Source organism: Thamnophis sirtalis, unplaced genomic scaffold, assembly GCF_051295495.1.
Source record: "Thamnophis sirtalis isolate CommonGarterSnake01/CBP01778 unplaced genomic scaffold, rThaSir2_p1.2 scaffold_3, whole genome shotgun sequence".
Classification (NCBI taxonomy): Eukaryota; Metazoa; Chordata; class Lepidosauria; order Squamata; family Natricidae; genus Thamnophis; species Thamnophis sirtalis.
Window position 1 is genome coordinate 66,401,055 of NW_028261383.1, and position 23,477 is coordinate 66,424,531.

Below are 23,477 nucleotides of genomic sequence, written 5' to 3' on the forward strand. Positions count from 1 at the left end.
GTACTGCAGGCTGGTGTTTTGCTGTTTCCAGGGAGAGCCCATGGGCCAGATTTAAGCACCCTGTGGGCTGGATCTGACCCCCAGGCCTTGAGTTTGACACCCCTGCTCTAAAAGGATGCAAATGATCATCTGTCTGCAAGGAATATAAATACTTCCGTTTCCCACTATTCCACCAGAGTTGAAGAAGCTTCTTGTATGAGAAGCAAAATGTCTTCAAAAGAAAAAAAAAAGAAAGTTCAGTTGCCTCCTGAAAAAGCACCTTTGGGACTATGAGATATAACTTATACAATACAGAATGACTGAATAATATCAATCATGCATGATAGCTATCCAAATTTATGCTACAACCACTGATGCAAACGAAGTTGAAGTTGATGAGTTTTATGGTCAAGTTCAATATGAAATTGGCAGAACATGCAAGCAAGATGTGCTGCTTGTGGGAGGGAGACTAAAATGCCAAAGTTGGAAATAGTAGTGGAAAACATTGAATTTATACAGTCTAAGAAACAGAAACGAAACAGAAGAATGATGTATCTGTTTCTACTAATTCTATTTTTCCCATTGCTGACACATTCTTCAAACAACTGAAACATTGCCTATATACATGGACATTACTAGATGGCAAATACAGAAATCAGAGAATCCTATATTAATGGTACCAGGTAGTGGAAGGACTTTCTCATAACAGCAAAAGACATGACCAGGGAACAGACTAATTATGAGCTATATATTGATGTAGACTTTCACAACTGACATCAAAGAGTCAATGTTGAGCTTTTGCCCTGAATGGGCATGATGTTTCAGCAGCAGCTATGGCTGACATCTTCAAAAATAGAGTCAGCTGCTTTGTATACCTCTTGACAGCTCAGAGGCAACTACACTGGTCTCTTATATTTGAATCTGAAAAGTTAATTTCTCATTGGTTTATGTAAGGAGCGCAGTGGCTCGTGTGATTAGGATGTTGGGTAGGAAGTTAGCAAGCCCACGTTCGAGACCCAAGTGCTGCCATGGGGTGAGATAGAGCTCCTGTCCTTTGCTCTAGCTTCTGCTGGGAACATGAAAAACTGGGTGTCCCCCCAGGCAACGGTGAAGTCAACGGTGATGACTCTTTCAACCAAGAAGCGTCTCAATGTTTCTGACATGCGTGCTATGCTATTAGTTTATGTCACAGAAGGAGGAGGGCCTTCTCAGTAGTCGCCCCGACCCTTTGGAACAAACTCCCCGTGGAGATTCGTGCCCTCACCACCGTCCAGGCCTTCCGCACAGCCTTGAAGAACTGGCTAGCCCGTCAGGCCTGGGGATGAAGATAGTTGCCCCTCCCGAATGATGAATGCATGTTGGTTACTGTTTTTATTATATGTGTCTTTGTTATTGTCTGTATTTCCCCTTCCCCGATTTTATGTGAGCCGCCCTGAGTCCCCTCAGGGAAAAGGGCGGCCTACAAATGTCAATAAAATCACAAATCACAAAAAAAGAAAGCTGATTCCCAATTGGTTCCCCATTGACTTGATCTATCTTGAAGAAATTTACAGTTAAGTGGCATCTGACCTGAGTTCTTCTGATTTAACCACTTGAGCTTCTGTAAATATTTTCTTCCTCAGTGGAAATCTTTGAGATTGAACTACGTGGAGTTCCCTTTTTAAGAGGTCCAGCTGGATACAACACTTTTGTATTTATGTTTTTTTCCCCAATGATACCTTCCTTACTATTTACCTTAGTTTATTAAAAATAACCTTTCTAAACTCGATAGTTGTGTTTGACTATTTTTACTACCAAGACTTTTGTTAAAAAGAACAACATGGGATCACTTATGCTCATGTTTCTATTATTTAATACCTTCAAGAACTTTTTCTAGTTACCAAGGTCTAAGTGCAAAGTAATGGATTACCTAGTGTCTCTTGAAAAAGATAATCATCACCAATACAAGCCAATAATTTATATGGCATCTTTTGTTTGGCAAAAGTATTCAAACAGATGTCTCCATCACTATCACTTCATGGTTGTTTTTTGTTTTTTGAGACCTTCATCATCTACCACTTCTGATGACGGTGGGGTTTAGGAGACTCTTTTTGAGATACATCTTCTGTTAGGTTCCCCCTTTATCTTAAACCAGAGGCTTTCAACACTTGTATTAACATCAGTCCAACAGACCTCTGTATAGATAAGTACATTCCTGCCTCTTTTTTGTTGCATGTTTCTAGGAAGCAAGGTATACTAGAAAGTCAAGGCTTGATTGGTGACTGTGTATTTCTAATCCTATAATATCATTTTTGCATGACCTGATCATATGAAATACATCACATGAAGTCTGTGACTCACGGTGATTTCTATTCTACTTCCAAGACCACTAGAAACATGCAAATGATCCCCATTCAGTATATAAGTGTAGTGTTTGCACAATTACATCATGGCATACATTACTTAAAATCATTGTGGTTGTTTATAGATATGTGAATATATTATTTTCACGACGCCTTCTCTGTAATTTATTTTTTTGAAGAAGACTATGAAAAACTAGTCAATCTGTGTTCCATCAGAGTTCTAGACTACACAAACTAGATCTCCTTGTGTTTCAATAAAAAGCAATCTAAAATAATTCATCAATTTATTTGCCAGTTGTTTCTGGGTGTCTTAACCTCTGAACTACCTTGAATTGCTTTGTGTAAAGCTGAACATATATATACAACGAGTTTGGCAAAATCTCAGTAGAAGTGCAGTGGGCACTCCAGCAATGTTCATTGGCATACCTTCTAATGCATATCTGTACAAAGCCCTGGGAAATCATATGGTTTGAAGTATTGTCTTCAAGTTTCAGCCAATTATTTTCTGACAGAACCACAAAATTTGGGTGTAGCTTTCATTGCATAATGGCAATGTTAAATGGTAATTCTCAGTCCTGTAAGTTTATGTGCTTTTGGCCATTAGATCAAAAGTTCTTTGAAACTTATGTTTGAAAGTCTGATTTTATTTTCCCCTTATATTTCTTTGTGTCAAATCAACCATATTAGTCACCATTGCATAAGACTTGCATAACTTCAATTCATAAGGAGAAATTATACTTCCAATACATTACAAAATGTCTCCATTCATGTTCTGGGTATGTTCTTTCCAACTTCCAAAAATATTGTGCAAACTCATTAAACAATGTGTTGGGTAAGCAAATGGGACACCATAGATATCTGCTAGAAAACTTCATACAGAGTTCCTAAGACTGTTTGCAAGAAAATAATTCATTATATCAGGGTAGATAGAATGGTTGCAATCATAAAGTTTACCTAAAATAATTGGATAACTTGCTTACAGATTAAAAACATGTGTCAGCTGTATCCCTTTATATTTGAAGCTTTAGGATTAATTGCTGTCAGCATAGAGTAGACCAAACAAAAATAATTTGCCTCAGTTCACAGTAAAGACAAATCTAATAAGAATGAGGATAACTCTGTTTTGTGTTTTGTAAGTCAAGAAGTTAATTATACAGAATCCAAAAATTGAGGCAGAATACTATATAAGGCAAAAAGCGATGAATCTGCACAAAATTATAAGTAATACTTTTGAAGACAAAGTCCTCTGGATTCTGTAAGGTTAGTGTATCTCACTTCAACTGTCCTCCTTCAAGGGCCAATTTAAAAAAAGACTACAGAAAGGTATATATATATATAAAATTCTGTTTGTGATAGACCAACTTCTGCATATAATGTATATTTTTACTTACTTACATACATGGGTTGCAGGCAAATAGGAATTGCACTTTTGCAATATATGTTTCCAGCTAAGGGACGCAGTGGCTCAGTGGCTAAGACACTGAGCTTGTCGATCAGAAAGGTTGGCAGTTCAGCGGTTTGAATCCCTAGTGCCGTGTAATGGAGTGAGCTCTCATTACTTGTCCCAGCTTCTGCGAACCTAGCAGTTCAAAAGCAAGTAGAAAAATTGGGGCCACCTTGGTGGGAAGGTAACAGCGTTCTGCGCGCTTTTGGTATTTAGTCATACTGGCCACATGACCACGGAGATGTCTTCGGATGGTGCTGAATCTTTGGCTTTAAAATGGATAAACTAAAATTAAAAAACATTTATTAAAAAAAAATGGAGATGAATTCCACCCCTTACAGTCATGAACGACTAGCACATATGTGTGAACCTTTACCTTTACTTTAATATATACACTTCAGTAGGACTTGCTTTTGTGTTGTCATGTGAAATTGGATTGTTAAAAAGGCATCTTTTTATTGCATGGGTCTAACTCATAGTCTAATTTCATGTAGTCTTTAGCTCGGTTTCAAAACTTTTCCTGAAGTCGGGTTACTAGGAAAGGAAAAAACAAAACATTTTTGGGAAATAATGGATCTCCCATATACTGTTGGTGCTAGTCTCAGCCATATTTTGCTTTAGTTTCACTTACTGCATAGTTATTACTCCAACAGAATACTCTTTGGGAACCTTACAGAAGAGAAAGGTCAGCTGAGTCTTACTAATATGCATACAAAATGCATGCAAAGTGTGGTTGGCTTATGCAACTGATGTTGATACTTGATCACTTGGCTGTATGAAATTCAAAAAGATGATTAGATTCAAAGGATATTCCATGATGTACACCTTCAGATTAAATTTCAGAGGCACTGAATCAATAATCGGTGATTTTGAAAATGTTTTAAATGTTTCATGAGTCAGTTTTTGTGGGATTGCAATTTTCCTTACACATGTTTATCAATGTGTGTGTGTGTGTGAATGAATGAAATTACACCATAGGTTCTCTAATAATGACATGAATAACTGGCTAATGAAGTTTTAGCACCTCTGCCCAACCTACCTATCAATGGGTGGGTAGGAGGACAGCAGTGTTGCTGTTTGTGTCTCATCCTTCTGTTACGGTTTGTTTAAGTAAGGTTGCCTGGAAAGGGGGAAAAATGGAGTGTCTCATTTATTTTACTGATTTATTCCTTAAATGTTGTTTGCCAATTGGCTGATCAGTGGGTAAGAGTGTGATGTCATCTGTCATATCTTGTGTCCAGTTTGTCTGTGGTTCTTCAGCTATTCTTGCCCACTTATGTTCTCTTACTCTCCCCAATAAGCAAAATAATATCATCCTTGTTTCTACTACTTGTCCCTGTTTGTTTGGAGTTGAATAATGATATGTCTTCTTCATTGTATGAATAAATCTGGATCTATCTGTCTCTGTCCCAAAACAAACAGGGACAAGTATCAGAAACAATTAACTGTTAACCTTAACAGTTTGTTCTTCTAGACTGCAGCGGTGCCAAACTGGTGAGTTATGGGCCAAATGCATCACAGCTCCATGAAGGGGGAAAATGTCATGATAAATCACATGATGGCAACATGATCCCATGAGTTTGACACCTGTGTTCTAGAGATATGTGGCACAAACTACAAATAGGACATGTCCCCGAAATTTGAGACAATGCCTATCTCCTTCTGCCAGCTCCTCTACTTTCTTCTTACTTGTCCAGTGAAGATGCTCATCTGTGAAACATGTTTTGTCTTTACACATGAACATTTATCCTCCCGTTTTACTGCATATTGCCTCTGATTCTCAGTTTCACACTACCTACCTCTGATTCCCTTCAGATGTATGCTAACTCTTAGCTGTCTCTGAGATTGGGATAGAGAGATACTGGTGGTTATCTGAGTGAAAGGATCTTGAAAGGCCAATATAGTTGGTCCATGGCGTCGGTTTCTGAGGCCTTTGTTAAACGAATTCAGGTACACACACTCTCACATTCGCACACAGTCACACTCATACACACACATTGCAAGATCAGAACTACAGTCCCTGCCCTGATCATTGTAGGTCAACAAATTTGGACGGTTTCTTAGTTTAAGTTGAAACATGTCTATAAGGGAAGTTTACAGGTCTTACAGCCTAGCTCATGGATTAATCTTTAGATAGATTTTGCAACGTATGCAAAATCAAGCAGAAACAAGTTAAAAGGGAATAATGGTTATAGTTTATTTTTTATTGTTTCTTAGAACATCTTTTCCAAATGCTTTGTACTTGAAGATAGTGAAACAAACCTCAACATTTGACAAAACAGAACTGAAAACCCACTGAGCTGCAGACTAATTAATAACAAATTCCCAGCACAATCTGACTTTATTTTATGAGCAAAGAAATAATTAACGTTACATGCTGAATCCACAGACCATAAACAGAGCAGCATGCCATGCAAGAATTTCATATCAGAGGAGCTGTAGATGATTCCTTTAACTTTCTTTTGAGGATAAATCCCTTTTTGGTTTTGAAAGAGCACATTACATCTTTAATTTCCAGCTTACAAAACCTCACACATAGAGCAGAAAAAGAATTTGCACAGGAATCCAAATATGGAGATATTGAAAAATACTAGATTAGATGAACTGCGACAGAATAGCAGCAGGAGTTCAACTTTAAAAACAGCAGGATCTTGTTCTTTGCAGTCATGAGTGACATATTGCAAGCAAAATGGGGGATGAGGTAGGATGTTTAGCTGATAAATGCATGCTTTATATTCCAAAAGGATTTGATTTACAAACTCTGTGAATGTATTGGATTAATCCTACAGGCTTATATTTTGAAAGATTCATTCTTCCTAATTTGGAATGAATGAAGAATAATGTAATCTTAAAGAAAAAATATTAAGCTCGGGTGGGCAGTTACTTTTCCCAAGGGACCATATGAGAAACTGGGACTACTATTGAGGGCTAAACCAATAGGCTGTGAAGGTGCATAAGCATAGGCTCATACATATATAAATTGGGGAAAAAGTTACCTTCAAAATAGAAACAATCCATGTGGCTGGACAGGGACAGCCAAAGGACCCAGGGGCTGTAAAATGTCCAGGTCTGACATAGTATAATTGTCAAATAGATTCCAAATAGCATCCAAAAGTAAATCAGAGTCCAAGGCAAAGTATTGCTCAAAGTTCCAATTTATTAAGAGAGTCATGTTGGCACATCTGGGAAAACCTGAATCTGAAAGCTTCCCAGTTTTCCCCACCCAGTTTAAAGTTCAAGATCTTGCCCCCACAGCCACAAGTCCATCACATGGTCCAATCTCCCACTGCCATGCTGGCAGTTCCACCCATCCAGTTCCAGTCAGGTGCAGAGACAAAGGATGATCTTGGCTTTCTAGAAAGTATGTTGTGGCTACATAGTATATGACTCCTTACAACCCCCCCCCCTGTCCCATTTTCCCACAATAGAAAATGCATATTAATAGAAAGTGTGGCAGGCCAAAGACCCAAAAGAAAAGATGGCTGCAGGCCTGACAATTAGTTTTAGAGGACAAGCAGCAGAAAGTTTAAGCTGGTGCTGTTAAGACTTGTGTGTCCTGTTCTAGATCAGAAATCTCCTAGTATTATACTCTCCAGCTTTTCCTAACCAACATATCCAACAAGAATTGTTGGCTGGGAATTCTGGGAATGAAAAGTACAAAACAAATAATTATGTTTTAATGTGCTTTCTGGTTCATGAAAAGAGGAATGTTTTGTTTGCATTGGGATAAAGAAAGGCATAATTTCTCAAGTAACTCTAATCCAGAGAGGAATAACTATAGTTGATTCTCGTCCTGTGCTTTCAGTTATTATTCCATTTAGTCTTATGTAGTTAAAACATTTTAGTACCTGTATTATATTTGAATTTGTTTTTCCTTTTTCTTACCATTTGTAGGCATGACCTTTATAATCTGTGATATAGATATCTCTTTTATGTCTCATTTAATTTTGATTTCATTTACTATGTAGAATACAAGGTAGTGCAGTGGCTTAGCAGTTAAGATGCTGGGCTTGTTAGCTGGCAAGCTGGCAGCCAAGATTCGAGACCTGAGCACTACATGAAGGGGTAAGTTCCCATCCTTGCCCAGCCCCTGCCAATGTAACAATTCAAAAACATGTAAATGTGAGTAGATAAATAGGTACCACTTCAGTATGAAGGTAACAGTGCTCCATGACATCACCCTGGTCATATGACTGTGGAAATGTCTTTGAACAGCGTTGGCTTAATGTCTTGAAATGGAGATGAGCACACACACACACAGCCCTATAGTCAGCAATGACTAGTGGAGTAAAATCCACATGGACTCCTTTACCTCTTTTACATTGAATACAGCATGTTGAAAAAGCATGGATATAATTTCAGACGTTGCTGAATTACATTTCCTGGCATGTCTCCCTATTGGACTTTCTGGATGAGACTACTGAAAATTGTAGTTCAGAAACATCTGGTGCGCCATAGGTTGAACACACCTGTATTACAACATTGTTCTTCTCTTTGAGGTGACTTTTAAACAAATCATTTTTCCTTGATTTTCCCCCTTGAACCTCCCAGGAAGGGTTTTTGAATTTTCATATCATAAAAGGTTGCCAATATAAATAATTTTCTGTAGACTGAAAATTAGAATGAAAAGGTTACAATCTGATAAACTAACTGCTGACTGCGTGTTAGGAATATAATCTAACGGTTGGGTTGGCAATATATAAATCATGTAACAATGCTGTACCTGTTTCTTTAAATCATGCTGTAAATATGATTGGTTGCTGTTTCCTCAATTGGCCATAAGATGGAGCCAGAATCACTGTTAGATGCTGATCTGATCTGAGTGTTTGGAAGCTGGCTGTTAGAAGTGCCGTATAGTGATCAGCGTGAGCTATTGTAAGTTTTGCAACTGCTAGCAAACTTTGTGTACCGGACTGTTTGTATGATTATGGACTATGTTAGTTGGATTATCCCTTAACTGAAAGACATTGATGACTGACTGTCTTAACCGTGTATGATTGGACTGTTTGATGGACTCTGATACCTCTATTTCCACAAAAGTAAATTTAAACAGCAGTGTCTCTGTATGCTGATTTATGTGTTCTCCAACACCACTCTCACAATGCTTCTCTGAACGCTTTTGCTCTCCCAATGAGGAGCTTACCTAACACTGTGATTCACACCTAATCACACATTTACGTTACTCTAATGCACTGTACATGAAGCTGGCGCAGAAAATAACTCAGAAACAATAGTTAGTCAAAAATACAACATGCCTGATGCTAACGGACAGAACATATTTTAGCAGCAAAATATCAGATCTTTGCATCGATTTGCCCAAAGATTTCCAAGTTCAAATGGAAGTATGGTTTTATGGAAGTATGGTTTTATGGAAGTAAAACCATGGAATGAAAGTATGATCCAAAGTAATGGAACTTTGAGCAATACAGAAGCTGAGCCCTGTATTGCTCAGCTTTCACATGTCTTTGGAACTGTCTTTGAAAAGTTAAAAGAAGAAATGCTTGGAGTTCTGAGCACATGAAGGTAAAAGGGTCAGGAATCTATAGGCAGATTCTGAAAATAATTTTGATTCAGTGGACTTTTTCTAGAGGAACCCAGAGATGATCTTGGAGAAAATATGTGGGATTGTTAAAACATGAAGTCAACCTGGAAAAACACACAATTGATTTTGACCAAAAGGCTGAGAAATGATAGATATGTTCTTTTTGGAAAAAACAAGAAAGGGTGAGAAAGAAATTCAACATTGTCCCACTTGGATTTTCTTTGGTATATGAGGAGAGAAGGGGAAATCCTTTAGACTTTCAAGATTGATGTCAGCCTTTTGAGGGTCCTGCTAAAAGAAAATAACGATGCAATGGAGTTGAACTTGGTCTGGTTTACCTATTGATGTAGACTTGCCCAATTTTTGTTTCAACTCCATGAAGTATGATGACGTTTGCCCCTCAAGAACTGTATATAAGAATATGTACACATGGAGAGCGTATAAGAAACAAAGCATTTTAAGAATAATCCCTTGCAAATGTACATAAAGAATTAAACTAAAGAAACATAACAACATTCTTAAATATAGATGTTTTTTCTGAACTGATTTTAAATACAACTGCATCAGGATGTATAATGAAATGAATCAAATTGATTAGAAAACAGAAAAATATTCATTCATCCATAAATGAAGTATATTATATAAATTATCCAAAGAACTGAAACAATAACTTATGATACTAATTCTACTGATCCAAAAAGGATTTTCTCTAGCTATATAATGTATTTCCTTTTTGGTATAACTTATAACACAGTAAAACATACTATGATTGAGATGCCACATGATATGAACTATGCAGGTTTTATTTTAAAAATGAAAATTAAATGTACTGAGAAAATTAAATGTACTGAGATAATCCAGAATCTTTTTTCTCTCATGTATAGTTTTTGTGACATAGTGTTATATATTGTATTATATAGCCTCATATTGTAAGATTTGGGAGGTAATGATGTTTTATGTAAAGCATTTGTTTCTTACTCTTTTGAGTTTACTGAGTCAGAAAACATTCTATATATAGTTAAGGAAGATTTGTGATTTTTCGAAAGTGAACTAATTCTAGCACAGTAAGAAGGAGGGGGAAAGCCTAAAGAAAGATTCAGCGGCTTTCACTGCATTAAGCAGTAACTGTAATTTATTTGGTTCTGGTAAAAATACTGAAGAAAATGGAAAAAGAAAATATATGTGTCTCTCTAAATTCCCTGTCTCAATTTACACATTGACCATACTTAGATCAAATGTTCATACTGAGTCATCCTATAACCTAGGCAATTTACTTAACCCTGTACTCTAGCAGGCAACAGCTGAGGATCATTTTGACTCATCAAGAATTGAACATATTTTTTTAGATGTCATAAAGATAACTTCTTGTTTGGGTTTATGGTTTTTTTTGGTGGGGGGAACCATGGCATGATCAGAATCAGAATTTGGGGCATTATACCATTCCATTGTATCCATTTCTCCCCACTTCCCCACATGACTATGGAGATGGGAGGCAGAAATCTTAGAGAAGCCCCAATTTTTTAAGGGCAGTTTTGGAAATTTCTATCTTTGAGAAGAAAAGGGACAGTTAAGTCTGAGCAATTTGCATGAAATGGGTAATGAACTCAAAGCTGTGGTAGTTTGCAAAATATAACCAGGCTGCATTTCTCCCATATGAGGTAAGTTTTTATCAATATCCCCACTCCCCCAGAGTCAGTCAGACAGAATTAATACTTCAAATCTGCCGGGCAGCTGCAAAGAATGTTATTTAAAGGAGAAAATTCCTTAATAAAGTCCTGTGGGTTGGGCAGTGACTCGAAATGTTGCTGAGTTCTCCATTCTAAGCCCTTCCTTCCTTCTTCCTGCTCACCTAACCATAATGGAAAATGTGTAGCTCACATTTTGCTTCATAGCACACCCATACAAACCCACCAACAGAACATCCTGACAAAACAGAAACACATACACACATGAGATACTGCCTTGTTATACAAAAGAAAATACAAACATTACCTATAGCTGTGACTAGTAAAGAGACTGCAAAGCATTCTGAAAGCCATTTTTAATGCTTTTTCTACCTTGTTGTGGCTGAACTAGAAAAGCAAGAAGGCCTTAGGTTGTCCATGCTATCTTGTAAGCCTATGCTAAAAATCTGAGTGCTAAAGTTTGGAAATGGGTCCTGATGACAGCACTATCAATAGTGGTTACTTTCTGGAATTCCTAAAGAATGTAGATATAGAACATGCTGGTAATATTTGCAAAAAGGGAGATGGGCAGGATAGAGATGGACACGAGATTAAAGCTGATCTGAACTATATTGAATAGGAAAAAGTGTCTTATCTGAAACTATGTGTGTATAAATATTACTTTAGTTCTGCATGAAATCCAACAATATTATTTGCCTAAAAGCCAACAGATATATAATTGTTCTTTTGTTCTGCATGCATTTGCTCTGAGTGTGGATTATTTGCTGAAGACTGGCACTCTTTAATCAAAGTCTGCAGTGGATGGAGCTTATTTTTTGAATGCTCATTTTAAGAGTGTTCTGAGCAGGATTTAAATTATCAAAATGCTGCCATGCCACAACATTTTTAACAGAATAACAGAATAATGGATACCTGCGAGACCACCTACTGCCACCGGTAGCCTCCCATCGTCCAGTGTGATCCCACAGAGTTGGCCTCCTCAGGGTGCCGTCAGCCAGACAGTGTCGGCTAGCGACCCCCAGGGGGAGACCCTTCTCTGTGGGAGTGCCGTCCCTCTGGAATGAGCTCCCCCCCCCCCCGGAGCTTCGTATAATCCCCGACCTCTGATCCTTCTGACGCGCCCTAAAAAGTTGGCTTTTCCAACAAGCCAGCCTGGCCTGAACAAAACAAAATAAATTATTGATCATTGTTAATTTTAATTCGAATATTTTTTAAAAAAATGTTATTGTCAATTCTAATTGGGTTTGTTTGGGATATTCTATTTAATTTTTTTTAACTTTTGTATTATGTGTTTCTTTTAATGTTGTACGCCGTCTTGAGTCCTTGGGAGAAGGGCTGCATATAAATCTAATAAACCAAACCTAAACCTAATAACAGAAAAACAGAATAACAGAATTGGAAGGAACCTTGGACAACTTCTAGTCCAACCCTTGTTCTCATGTTATGTAGAAACTAAACATTTTAGATAATGGAACTTTGAGGACCCTGACACATCTTATAGCTCTCTTGTTGGGACACACCCCTTTTCTTGTGCAGTGACAACTTGTATGTTAATTAACTAAATGAATTAATTGTCACATGAACTTAGGCAAAGTAGATAATTATGGTAATGGCTTCACTATGATTACATTAATAGCAATTGTTTGCTACATTTTCTATGATAGCATTAATTATAAGCATTACAGTATATATATTATATTATTATGTATATTATTTCATACCGTTTCCCCAAAAATAAGACCTCTGGGATAATAAGCCCAATTGGGTTTTTGAGCACATGCACTAAAATAAGCCCTCCCTGAAAATATTGCAATACAGCAGCAGCCATGAAGTGACCATACTAACTGCCTCCTGCACCTCAAAAATAATAAGATCTCCTGGAAAATAAGGCCAAGTGCTTATTTCAGGGGCCAAAAGAAAATAAGACCCTGTCTTATTTTTGGGAAAACACGGTAATATTTGTTATGCTTTTATACATTATGTATTTTATGAATTTTGCAGATGAGAAGCAGTATATGAATATATAGATGGGATGGATTAATTGTTCTCTCATTCAGGTGGTCATAGATCAGTAGCAATAATATTTCTAAATGGTAGTATTTATCACAATTATAACACATAAAGGTTCTTCAGTATTTTATCAATGAATGAAAAGATAATTATCTCTGGATTTATTTTATATTAAATTACATGTCAATGATCCCTTGACTTGACAGCTTTAATTTAATTAACATTTAGTTCTTCCATTCCTGGATTTTGAGCTTTGCTCTTTCAGTTTGTAATATGAAATCTCCCAAAGCTGCTGAACAAATTGAGCTAGATCCTGCAGAATCAAAATTTATATGTTCCACACTTCATTTTCATGGTATAATTATGGTATTTTAAACATGTGAAAATGAAAGGTTATTATTCGATGTAGATGTTCTAAAAAAAAACTAAAAATAAGTCTGTATTTCTTTGGAATTTTACACAATATGTTTAGTGAGAGCTATCCTTGACCTTGGACACTGAATGATTATACCAAATAATATAGTGCTGTTACAGTTTTTGAAATCACAGAGATACCTTTATGTGCAGTGTAGTAAAGGCTTAATTTAGATTTAGTGTGCTGTGTAGCTAATCAGTGGTGGGAACTTAACTGACAGCAATTTAACATGATTGGGGAAGGTAATTGCATAATTAGCTGTAGTGTTTATAAATGCAGAAGGATATTTTTATTGGGAGAAAAAAACTAATTGCTTTCATACTAAGAAGAAAGCTAAATAAATAGGTTTGTTGTTGCAGGTTAAGAGGATATGCTCCACTTCTTTAAGAAATATATTTGTTTAGTGGTTTTGATTTTCTATTTTGTTTTAAAACCATATAAAGTAGACTGCAATGTAAATATAGCCAGTGTATCGAATAGTGGTTTTGAAACCTAAGCAGATTTCAACAGACATGGCTTTTAGATGATCCAGAAGATATTTGGATGAATTTTGGATTATATACTGAATAATGATTTTTTAAGGGCTCCTCCATGTAAGGTAGCTTTGTCCCAAGCCACCATTTCCATTTGCTTCCTATATTTCATAGTTTTCTCTGTATTGTTATATATGGAATTGTGATTAGCCAAAAAAGTAAGTTGCTGTATAAGTATAAAAATCACCAGACCATTCAGTTACGTGAGCCCTTTTAGACATCATTTTAGTCTCTCAGCAAAATGCCCCATCTACTGGCCAATTTGATTATGTCAAAGCTACCCCATTTCTAAGTATTGCAGGTATTTTCAGTCCTTCTCGCCATATTCCTATCAAAGGAGAAGCTTCCCCGCCCCCCCCCCCACCTTTTAAAATGCACAGTGTTGTTGACACTTTTCTCTTATTGGGAACTTCAATAATTCTTTTTCCAGCTCAGGGTCTGTTTTGTGGGAGAGATTTCTCAACTCAAGGAACTCCCATACAACATATAATTTGGCCAAACAAATGTAATAGTTTTAAGAATGGTTTCCCAGGGATGTTTTCAAGCTGGCTTGGTCCAGTTTTTACAAACCAGTTGTTAAATTTTCTTTGGAAGAGCAGGGAGTCTCTCTCTCTCTCCCTCTCTTTCTCCCTCCCTCCCTCCCTCCCTCCCTCCCTCCCTCCCTCCCTCCCTCTCTCTCTCTCTCTCACACACACACACACACAGAGGGGGGAGAGAGAGATGCACACACAGAAGCACACACAGAGACATGCACATCAGAGGTGGTATTCAGCGGGTTCTGGCCAGTTCTGGGGAACCCATAGCGGAAATTTTGACTAGTTTGGAGAACCAGTAAATACCACCTCTGACTGGCTCCGTTCCCATCTATTCTCTGCCTCCCGAGTCCCAGTTGATTGGGAGGAAATGAGGATTTTACAGTATCCTTCCCCTGGAGTAGGGTGGGAATAGAGATTTTACAGTATCCTTCCCCTGCCATGCCCACCAAGCCGTGCCCACAGAACTGGTAGTAAATTTTTTTGAATCCCACCACTGATGCACACATCTGTATACATGTGCAGTCATCACAGAAAAGTGTTTTCCTATCTACCGGTATTAAGATCAGTAAAACAACTGGTTTTCTTTCTTAAGTCTTACAAGCACAAAGTATATCTCCTTGTAGCATCAACAATGGCAACTTAAGCCAGCTCCTCATTATCACTCTCATATGTCACACAGAGGAACCCTGGAGCCAAATACCCGAAGAAGCTCCAAGTCTCAGATATGTATGACTATCTTGCAGTTTTTCCCTCTCATGATGGTGTTTCTGCTGCTAAGAGCACTCTGGAAATGTAGTATTAGGGGCAGCTGAACTTGGAAAGGACTCATTTCGTCCTGGAAAACTGATTTATTCCTTTTTCCTCAAAGCTTTTCTTTGATGTAATTCCTTCAAGAGTAATTCCCTCCGCACTTCAGAAAGAACAGGTAAATATGCTTTTGTGGATGTGTGAAAAAGAGCCTTGGGATCTGGAATATACAGTATTTCTCCTCAGGCAGAGTAAAGAAATCCCTTGGAAATAAAAACTTCAGTGTGGAAGTGTAGGCTCATGCAAACTTTATTCAAGTTTTGGATAGACTGATTTTTTTTCTCAATATTTTATTTGATATCTGGTCAGAAAGCATATGCAATACCCTTAAAATCATTTGCCAACCAATGAAACAGTGAATGCAGGAAACCCTAGCTCATGGGTGTCAAACTCGATCGCGTGATGTGACATATTGCAATATATCACAACATTTTTCGCCTTTGTGAAGCCAGGATGGGCATAGCCTATGCACGATACATCCAGTTCACGGACCACCAGTTTGACACCCCTGCCCAGGTTTACATTCAGTCCTGTGTATTCTATACTGTTTCTGTTTTTATGCATCTGTTTTGCTTTGTTTCATGCACCGGCAAAATGTTACATGTCAGCTTTGTTTTTCTTGACTAGATGATCCAGTCACTGTTGGAGGCACATGGCCACGGCAAAATCACATGCAGTACATTGATCACCAGTCCAACCTTTGCCTAGAATGTGATCCCCAGTTCCTTCAAGAGATCCAACTTTATCTGTCTTAAAGAAGAGGAGGAAGGAGTCATCTGAAATAACCAAGCATCAGAGCTTTAACACCAGAGCAGGTTCAATCCAAAATTTATAAATATCCTACATAATGACTTTTATTTGCAGGTGATCCTTGTAATCGTATACATTCCTTTTCCAGGAAGTCCCCCAATCTGTGATTGCAACTCGAAAGTTATATCGAGATTTTCAGTCATAAGAGCCGAGAGGGCGCAGTGGTTAGAGTGCAGTACTGCAGGCTACTTCAGCTGACTGCTAGCTGCAGTTCAGCAATTTGAATCTCAGCAGGCTCAAGGTTGACTCAGCCTTCCATCCTTCCGAGGTGGGTAAAATGAGGACCCAGGTTGTTGGGGGCAATAGGCTGACTCTGTAAACCACTTAGATAGGGCTGTAAAAGCACTATGAAGCAGGTATATAAGTCTAAGTACTATTGCTATAGCTATCCAGGTCATGGTTGTCCCAAAGGTGCTTTTTCAAGAGGCAACTGGACTTTTTGGTTTTTTTTCTTTGAAGATGTTACGCTTCTCATCCAAAGCTGAAGAAGCTTCTTGGATGAGAAGTGAAACATTTTCAAAGAAAAAAAGCAGAAAGTCCAGTTGCCTCTTGAAAAAGCACCTTTGGAACAACTGGAAAGTTAGATCTCTCTCAAGCTTCTAGAAGCATATGAAATGTAGTTTCCTTGCACATTTTCTCTTTCACCACATGGAAGAGAGATTTGATATGGACAAGGCATTGGGAATTTCACTTACTGGTTTAAGGACTGCCCCCTAGGAGACTAGCAGAGCCCACCCACAATCTGGAATATATCCAGCTTTTTTTCTTAGCAGAAGGTGAACCCCTGACCCTGGCAGCCAGAGGCAAAAGTGCTGCCTACTGAGCCACTGATACCATCCCATCAGCAAGTTGAAAGACCAGCTGCAGACTTCAGAGAGATAATTATTTCAATGTGTAAAAAATTGTTGTGCAAATGCAGCTCACGCAGATGGCATGACAAATGGTTGTGTTGAATATATATATGTGTGTGTGTGTGTGTGTGTGTATGCATGTGCATACACACACATACAGTGTACACACACACACATACATACATGTGCGTGTGTCATTATGCATGCACCTATGTATTCTACTTTCTAATAAACTTAATAAGAATTCTCCCATTTGTTAAGATTAAAATTTCAAGCCATTTGAAATGAGTGTCAGACCTAAAATGGCCCTTGTTATTAAACTGAATTTATTAATATTTATCAATATAACTTTTTTGGGATTATCCAATGAGGTTGCAACACATGAATGGAAATCACAGATAGTTGCAAACAAGAATAAAAAAGTTACACTAATGATTTCTCAAGAACAAGCACAATGAATTTTGGACAAGGAAATGAACGTTTTGATAATGCTGAGGTGTTTTTGCTTTAGTGAATCAGGGTCAATACTTATTTGAATATAACGATCTCATTGTGTTTTAATTCTGAGTAAACACAGGTAGGAAGTGCCCTGCAGTTCTTTCTATTTTTATGTCAATGTACATAATCTTCAAAATTTCTGGATAATCTTTTTAGCTGTAATCATTTAGGTAGCTTCCTATTCAGTAGCCGCAGTAACTCATATACTGGATCTGGATCCAATTCAGCTTTAGCCATATAATGAAATCAAGGAAATAGCCACAACTGGCAAATTCCACTACTTTCAATTGGACTAAACAGATTCAGAGACACCCCCTCCCTTTAATATTTTTTAAATGAAAGCTAATTTAATGTATTTTCAGTGCTGAAATTGTTGACAAATTAATAATCATATAGTTTTTGTATAGATAATATGATTATGGCTGCTTGACAGTGTTATATGCTTTGCTGACATGTTTACACATGATAAAACAGTGACCAACTGTAGCTCTTTATTACCTCTATATAGTATGATTTACAACATTAGGAAATGTGTGAGTCAGTTTATCCCCTTCCCGTAAGGAGCTGAACATACAACAGATCTTGCGCTGAGATAGTTAAGAAACAAGTAAAAATATGCTATATACATTTTATAAACAAATAGGTTTATCTTAATAGAACACAGGGCACCCTTTTGCTCTGTAAAATTGTTAGTTTGTAGATTATTTCATTTATTTACATATGACAGTAATATCAAAATTAATCTTATAACATGACGCAAGCAATGTGTTAAGACATTTTGCTATCCCAATAATCCTGGAGTATTTCCATCACACTAACTTATGCTGCATACTGCAATAACTTTCTTTTATTTTTGGAAAAGAAAAATGATGTTAGGGTAAGGATTTAAAGTAGTATTATCACTGGTTTGTGTAGAATGTATTAGTATTCTCAATGTGCTGTTGTGGACAGGTAATTGTATATGTTTTTTCCCTGTTGTGGTTATATCAGTACTCAAAAGTGCTTAAATATTTTTTGTACTATTATAAGCAACCCTAAAACACTGAGCCCACCGCCTGCAATAGACAGCCTTTGATGCCAATGTCTATGTAGCTGGGAATGAGTTATATGAAACCCAAGTCTCCACTTCCTTACAATATAGTCTGAATATAGCTTCAAGTATTTGTTAAGCTTTGGAATGAAGGTAAATATAGGTGTCCTGGGATAATGTTGCAGGATCCAATCTGAGTCAGTCCTTGGGACCAAAGTTTTATTCTTCCAAGCTTTGGGGCTTATGCTAGAGCCCAAATTCATTGTTAAGGTCTCCTGGGGCATTTTCTGGTCCTAAGTATTGATGCACCCTATCAACCACATATCTATAATATGTTCTGATAAATGTAATGTGAGATTTGCATGAATTGTACTGTTCAAAAGGGGGACAATGATAACAACATAACTTTTATTCTCTGTAAAGGTACCTGTAAATTGGGGAGTTGAAGTGCAGATGCACATTATACAAAAGTGACATGAATATCTAATACTAATAATGGCAGTATAGAGTATACTTTTCAGAGGATAGAGTTGTCAGAAGGGTGAGGATAAAATCTTGTAGTTAGGCTTGAGCTTGTCCTTACACTGCCTCTGTCCGTAGTTCTCTTGAGATTATCTACAAAGAGACCATTTGCAAGGTAATTTTGACATGTTCATTTCTCCACTAGAAGGCTTCTGGAATCTATTATGAATTTTGAATTGATGTCACAAACAGTAACAGATGTTGCACTCCAGGTGGGGGTTGAAGAGAGGGTAGGGGTTTTGGGGTCTTTTTGGTGGTTTTTTCTCCTGCTTCATAACTTACCTGCCTGAGGAACAAGCATTTTGCCTGCTGTTCTGTCCGCTTCTTTATGGATTAGGCAACTTGGTGCCTTTCAGATATTTTAGATTATTAATTCTATAATCTATTCCCATTGGCCATATTACTTACACTGCTGAGATTTAGTCCAAGTTACCCAGAGAATACCAAATTGCTTTGTGGTGTTTCGGTTGCTCTTCCATAGGGAATATTGGAAAGCTAGAATATTGATTCTTTTCTTCAAAGACAGTTAGACATGTGTCTTATGCTAGCATCATTTAGATCTGTGTGCACATGTTCCAGTATTATAGCTCTTGTGGTTAAGCCAATTTATTTTTGTTTTTCTTTTCAAGTGGCAAACATGTTTTTGATAAAGGTATCATAAATCATAAAGAGCTACAGCAATTTTGAATATTTAAAATGATAACTTTGGGCTGAAGCGGAAATCTTTTGTGTTCAATCCCGATGGAGTCACAATTGGCTGACCAACTCCACCCAGTATGTAATCCTCAACAACATCTACATGGAGGGAATCCTACAATGGGGTACCCTGAGGGTCTATCTTAGGCCTAGTGTCCTTCAAAATCTTCATGAAGATCTAGATGAGTGAATTGAAGAGACATTCATCAAGTTTGCAGATGACCCCAAGCTGGGGGAAATTACTGATACTTTGGAACATAGACTCAAGATTTGGAAGGATCTTAACAGACTTGAGTATTGGGCCCTATCCAACGAGATGTACTTCATTGGTGAGAAAAGTAAGGTCCTACACGTAGCAGGAAAACCCAGATATATAAGTAGAGAATAGGCAGTACCTGGCTCAACATCAGTGCCCGTGAAAGGGATCTAGGTGTCCTGGTAGACAACTACTTAAGTATGAATTAAGTATGTGTGGCAGCTACCAAACAAAAGCCAATACAGTCCTAGGCTGCATCAAGAGAAGGATAACATCAAGACCACAGGAAGTGATAGTACCACTAGTATATATCGAAGTCTGGTCACCATGATGTAAAAAAATATGTTGAGATGCTGGAAAGTGTGCAGAGAAGAGCAACAAAAATTATAAAAGAACTCAAGGCTAAATTGGATGATGAATGGTTGAGGGGGCTAACTGTAGGTATTTCTAGCCTATCAAAGAGAAGGATTAGGGGCAACATAATAACTGTTTAGTTCTTGAGGGACTATCACAGAGAAAAGGGGGTTGATTTAATCTGTAAAGCACCAGAGCACAGATATGAAGTAATGGGTGGAAGCTCGTTAAAGAGAGATCCAACCTAGATGTAAAGAGAAATTTTCTGACAGTGAAAACAGGTAATTAATGGAATAGCTTGTCTTCCTGGATTGTGGGTACTCCATCACTGGAGGTTTTCAAAAATAGACCAGACATTTGATTGGGAAAGTGTAAAGCTCCTGTCTTGGGCAGGGGATTAGACTAGAAGCCCCCCAAGGTCCCTTCTAGTGTATGAGTCCATGTCCTATGTTCCTGTTCCTAGTTAGCACTAAACTCATTAAGTCATCTTGAGAAATTATATCTCAGATCCACTTGCCTCTCAGGATGACTATGAAGCTAAAAACATAGCTTATTCTCTGATGAAAGTACAGCAGAAGAAATACAACTAGATTTATAGAGTTTGATTTTAAAAAGTAAAATGGTGGCCCCCAATAGTTCAATCAAAGCCACTTTTATATGTATCCCTACAGAATGCAATAATAACATTTAGCAATGCTCTTAATTTTTGAAATTCATAGATGGTGATATTCTCACTATTATTTATTAAAAGCCAAGATATTTTCCTAGTGTGCAACTCTTGTTGGTGAATAAACTTATGACTTGAAGAAGCACTTCAGTGTGGCCCTAATAACCTACAAACTTCCAGCCAAACAGTTTGAACCTAGACATATGGAAATGCAGATGGGTTTGCAGGCCCTGGTAAAACATAAAACTTCAAAGTAGCTGAAGATGTTCTCTCCATTTTAAGACCTTTTTTTTTAATGTGAATATAAACATTGAGCAAAAATAAATGAACAAAAGCTACTTGAATTTACTTTCTTCAGCTCAGTAGCTAGGAAGCTTCTTTCAAAGTATTAGTTGGTTCTTCCCTGCCCCCTTCACACTATGGTATATTTAGTTGTGTAAGTAGTCCATTTCTTTTCACTCATTAAGGAATGAATCTGGTTTTGTTCAATATTGTATATACATTGCACCCATAAATATTTAAACTGAGTCAATATAGTACCTCAAACATGGAAAAGCTTTCATTATAGAATGGGGGTGGGATGGGCTTTTAGAATATTCTATTCATTAGCTAAATGTTGTCCTTCGAGGGATGAGTATGTAGGACAAAAATACAATATATATTTTGCCTGCTGTTGCAGATTAGCTCTTGATTTTCATATTTTATATCTCTAATGACTTTGAGATAAGAGAAGTCAGTGGCCTTTTCAGAAACAGCAGAATCTGCTCAGGAGAATCTGGAGCTAATTTTCTACTTTTGCTTCAGTGAAGGTGCCTCAATTGTGCTTTCAAGCAATAGAATAAACAGTAATTGGTTTATGGGGAAGTATGATGAGATTGTTCCTAAATGGAAGTAAGTAGGGAATAATGGAAGTCAGGAAATATATGTGTTTATTGTTTTACAGTTAATAAAAATGATTGTGTATAGACATTTTCCATGAAGAAATATTACTGACTAGTCAGACTGGATCTTTGAAAAATGCACTATAGATTCCTCTCACAAAGCTTCCTAAGAGCAATAAACAGCAAAAGTTTTCTTTTAAATCTTCAGACTGGCAATGATTTCACACTTTAACTGCACATGTGTACCTCTAAGTATGTTTGTTATTACACCAATTCATCATTTTAAAAGAAAGTATTAAAAAGTCAAGGTATTTATGCCAATAATATTAAATTCAACCACATTTAGTGTTTGGGTCTTAAATAATCTTATCCTTTTGCAGATCTAAGGACAGAGTCCTTTAGATTCTTGTAATTAAATTTGTGCATTTATTTATTATATTTCTAACTTGCAAACTCCAGCCCAGCCCAGTCTGTGGCAGTATGTTTATAAATTCTATAAATAAATATACTATACAAGCATTTAAGAGTCAAAAAGACTGTCATTAACCAGGAAAAGTGTTTCTACAGACAATACGAAAAAAACTGTTTTTAAATCACTTTGGAGTTGATTTATGCTTGTTTAGGCATAACTTAGATTGTCATAACAATGAGATCCAGAATAGGACAAGGAAGAAATGGGGCAAACAGATCTACTGTCTCATCCAAGGTTATATTGGCTTGGACCAGTTACAAAAACAAAACATTTAAGAACTTTATCTTCTGTTGAGTATAACTGGAGGATAAATTTATATACTGTATAAGGAATCAATTGAGCATTCTTTAAGCTGCCATCATCTTGCAATCGGAACACTCAGTTTTGGAGACTTCTATGCAGTGCTATCTATAAGAATATTAGCAACTAGCAATAGCAATTGCATTTAGACTTATATACCACTTCATAGTGCTTTACAGCCCTCTCTAAGTGGTTTACAGAGTCAGCATATTGTCCCCAATAATTTGGGTTCTCATTTTACTGATCTTGGAAGGATGAAAAATTTAGTGAGACTTCACCTGCCAAATTGCTGGCAGCCAGACGTTAGCAGAAGTAGCCTACCATACTGCATTCCAAACATGGCACCAACATGGGGTGTGAAACTGGTGGCCCGCGGGCGGGATGCATCATGCACAGGCCATGCCCATCCAGCTCTGCAAATGGGAAAAAAATCATAAAACATCAAGTGAGGCAGATTAACACCCGTGTCTTTGTCCATATCTGTATGGAACTGCAGGAACCATCTCCTGTTGATGGCTTGCTGATGAAAGGCACTTATATCTCATCCTATGCTATTCCAACAGGTTGGATAGAATGGGAATCTGAGTCATTTATGAGCAGTCAATGGTTGACAGCCAGATACATAAGCCATCTCCTATTGGAAAATATTGTGCTTCAAGTACCCTCATGTGAAAGAAATTTTTTGCCACTCTTGATTGTGCCCAGATGTAGTTGTCAAGCCACTATTAAGTTTTCAGGATGCTTCACCACCAGTTTTATATTTAAGATTCTAATTGAGTGCTACACTGGTAAATCTCTGTGCAGATCTGCTTTTTCTCATGAAGGCAGAATTCCATAATAATGAGTG

At 37.3% G+C, this 23,477-nt stretch overlaps 1 protein-coding gene across 2 annotated transcripts in view; it reads left to right on the forward strand.

Annotated features, from left to right (window-relative positions):
• Positions 1–23,477, forward strand: part of ERC2 (ELKS/RAB6-interacting/CAST family member 2) — a 608,417-nt gene that overhangs the window by 507,066 nt on the left and 77,874 nt on the right. For both annotated transcript variants that reach the window (XR_015695894.1, XR_015695895.1), the window contains one exon: positions 15,921–16,108. The gene's annotated coding sequence lies outside the window, so the exon portion shown is untranslated. The remainder of the gene's footprint in view (positions 1–15,920; positions 16,109–23,477) is intronic.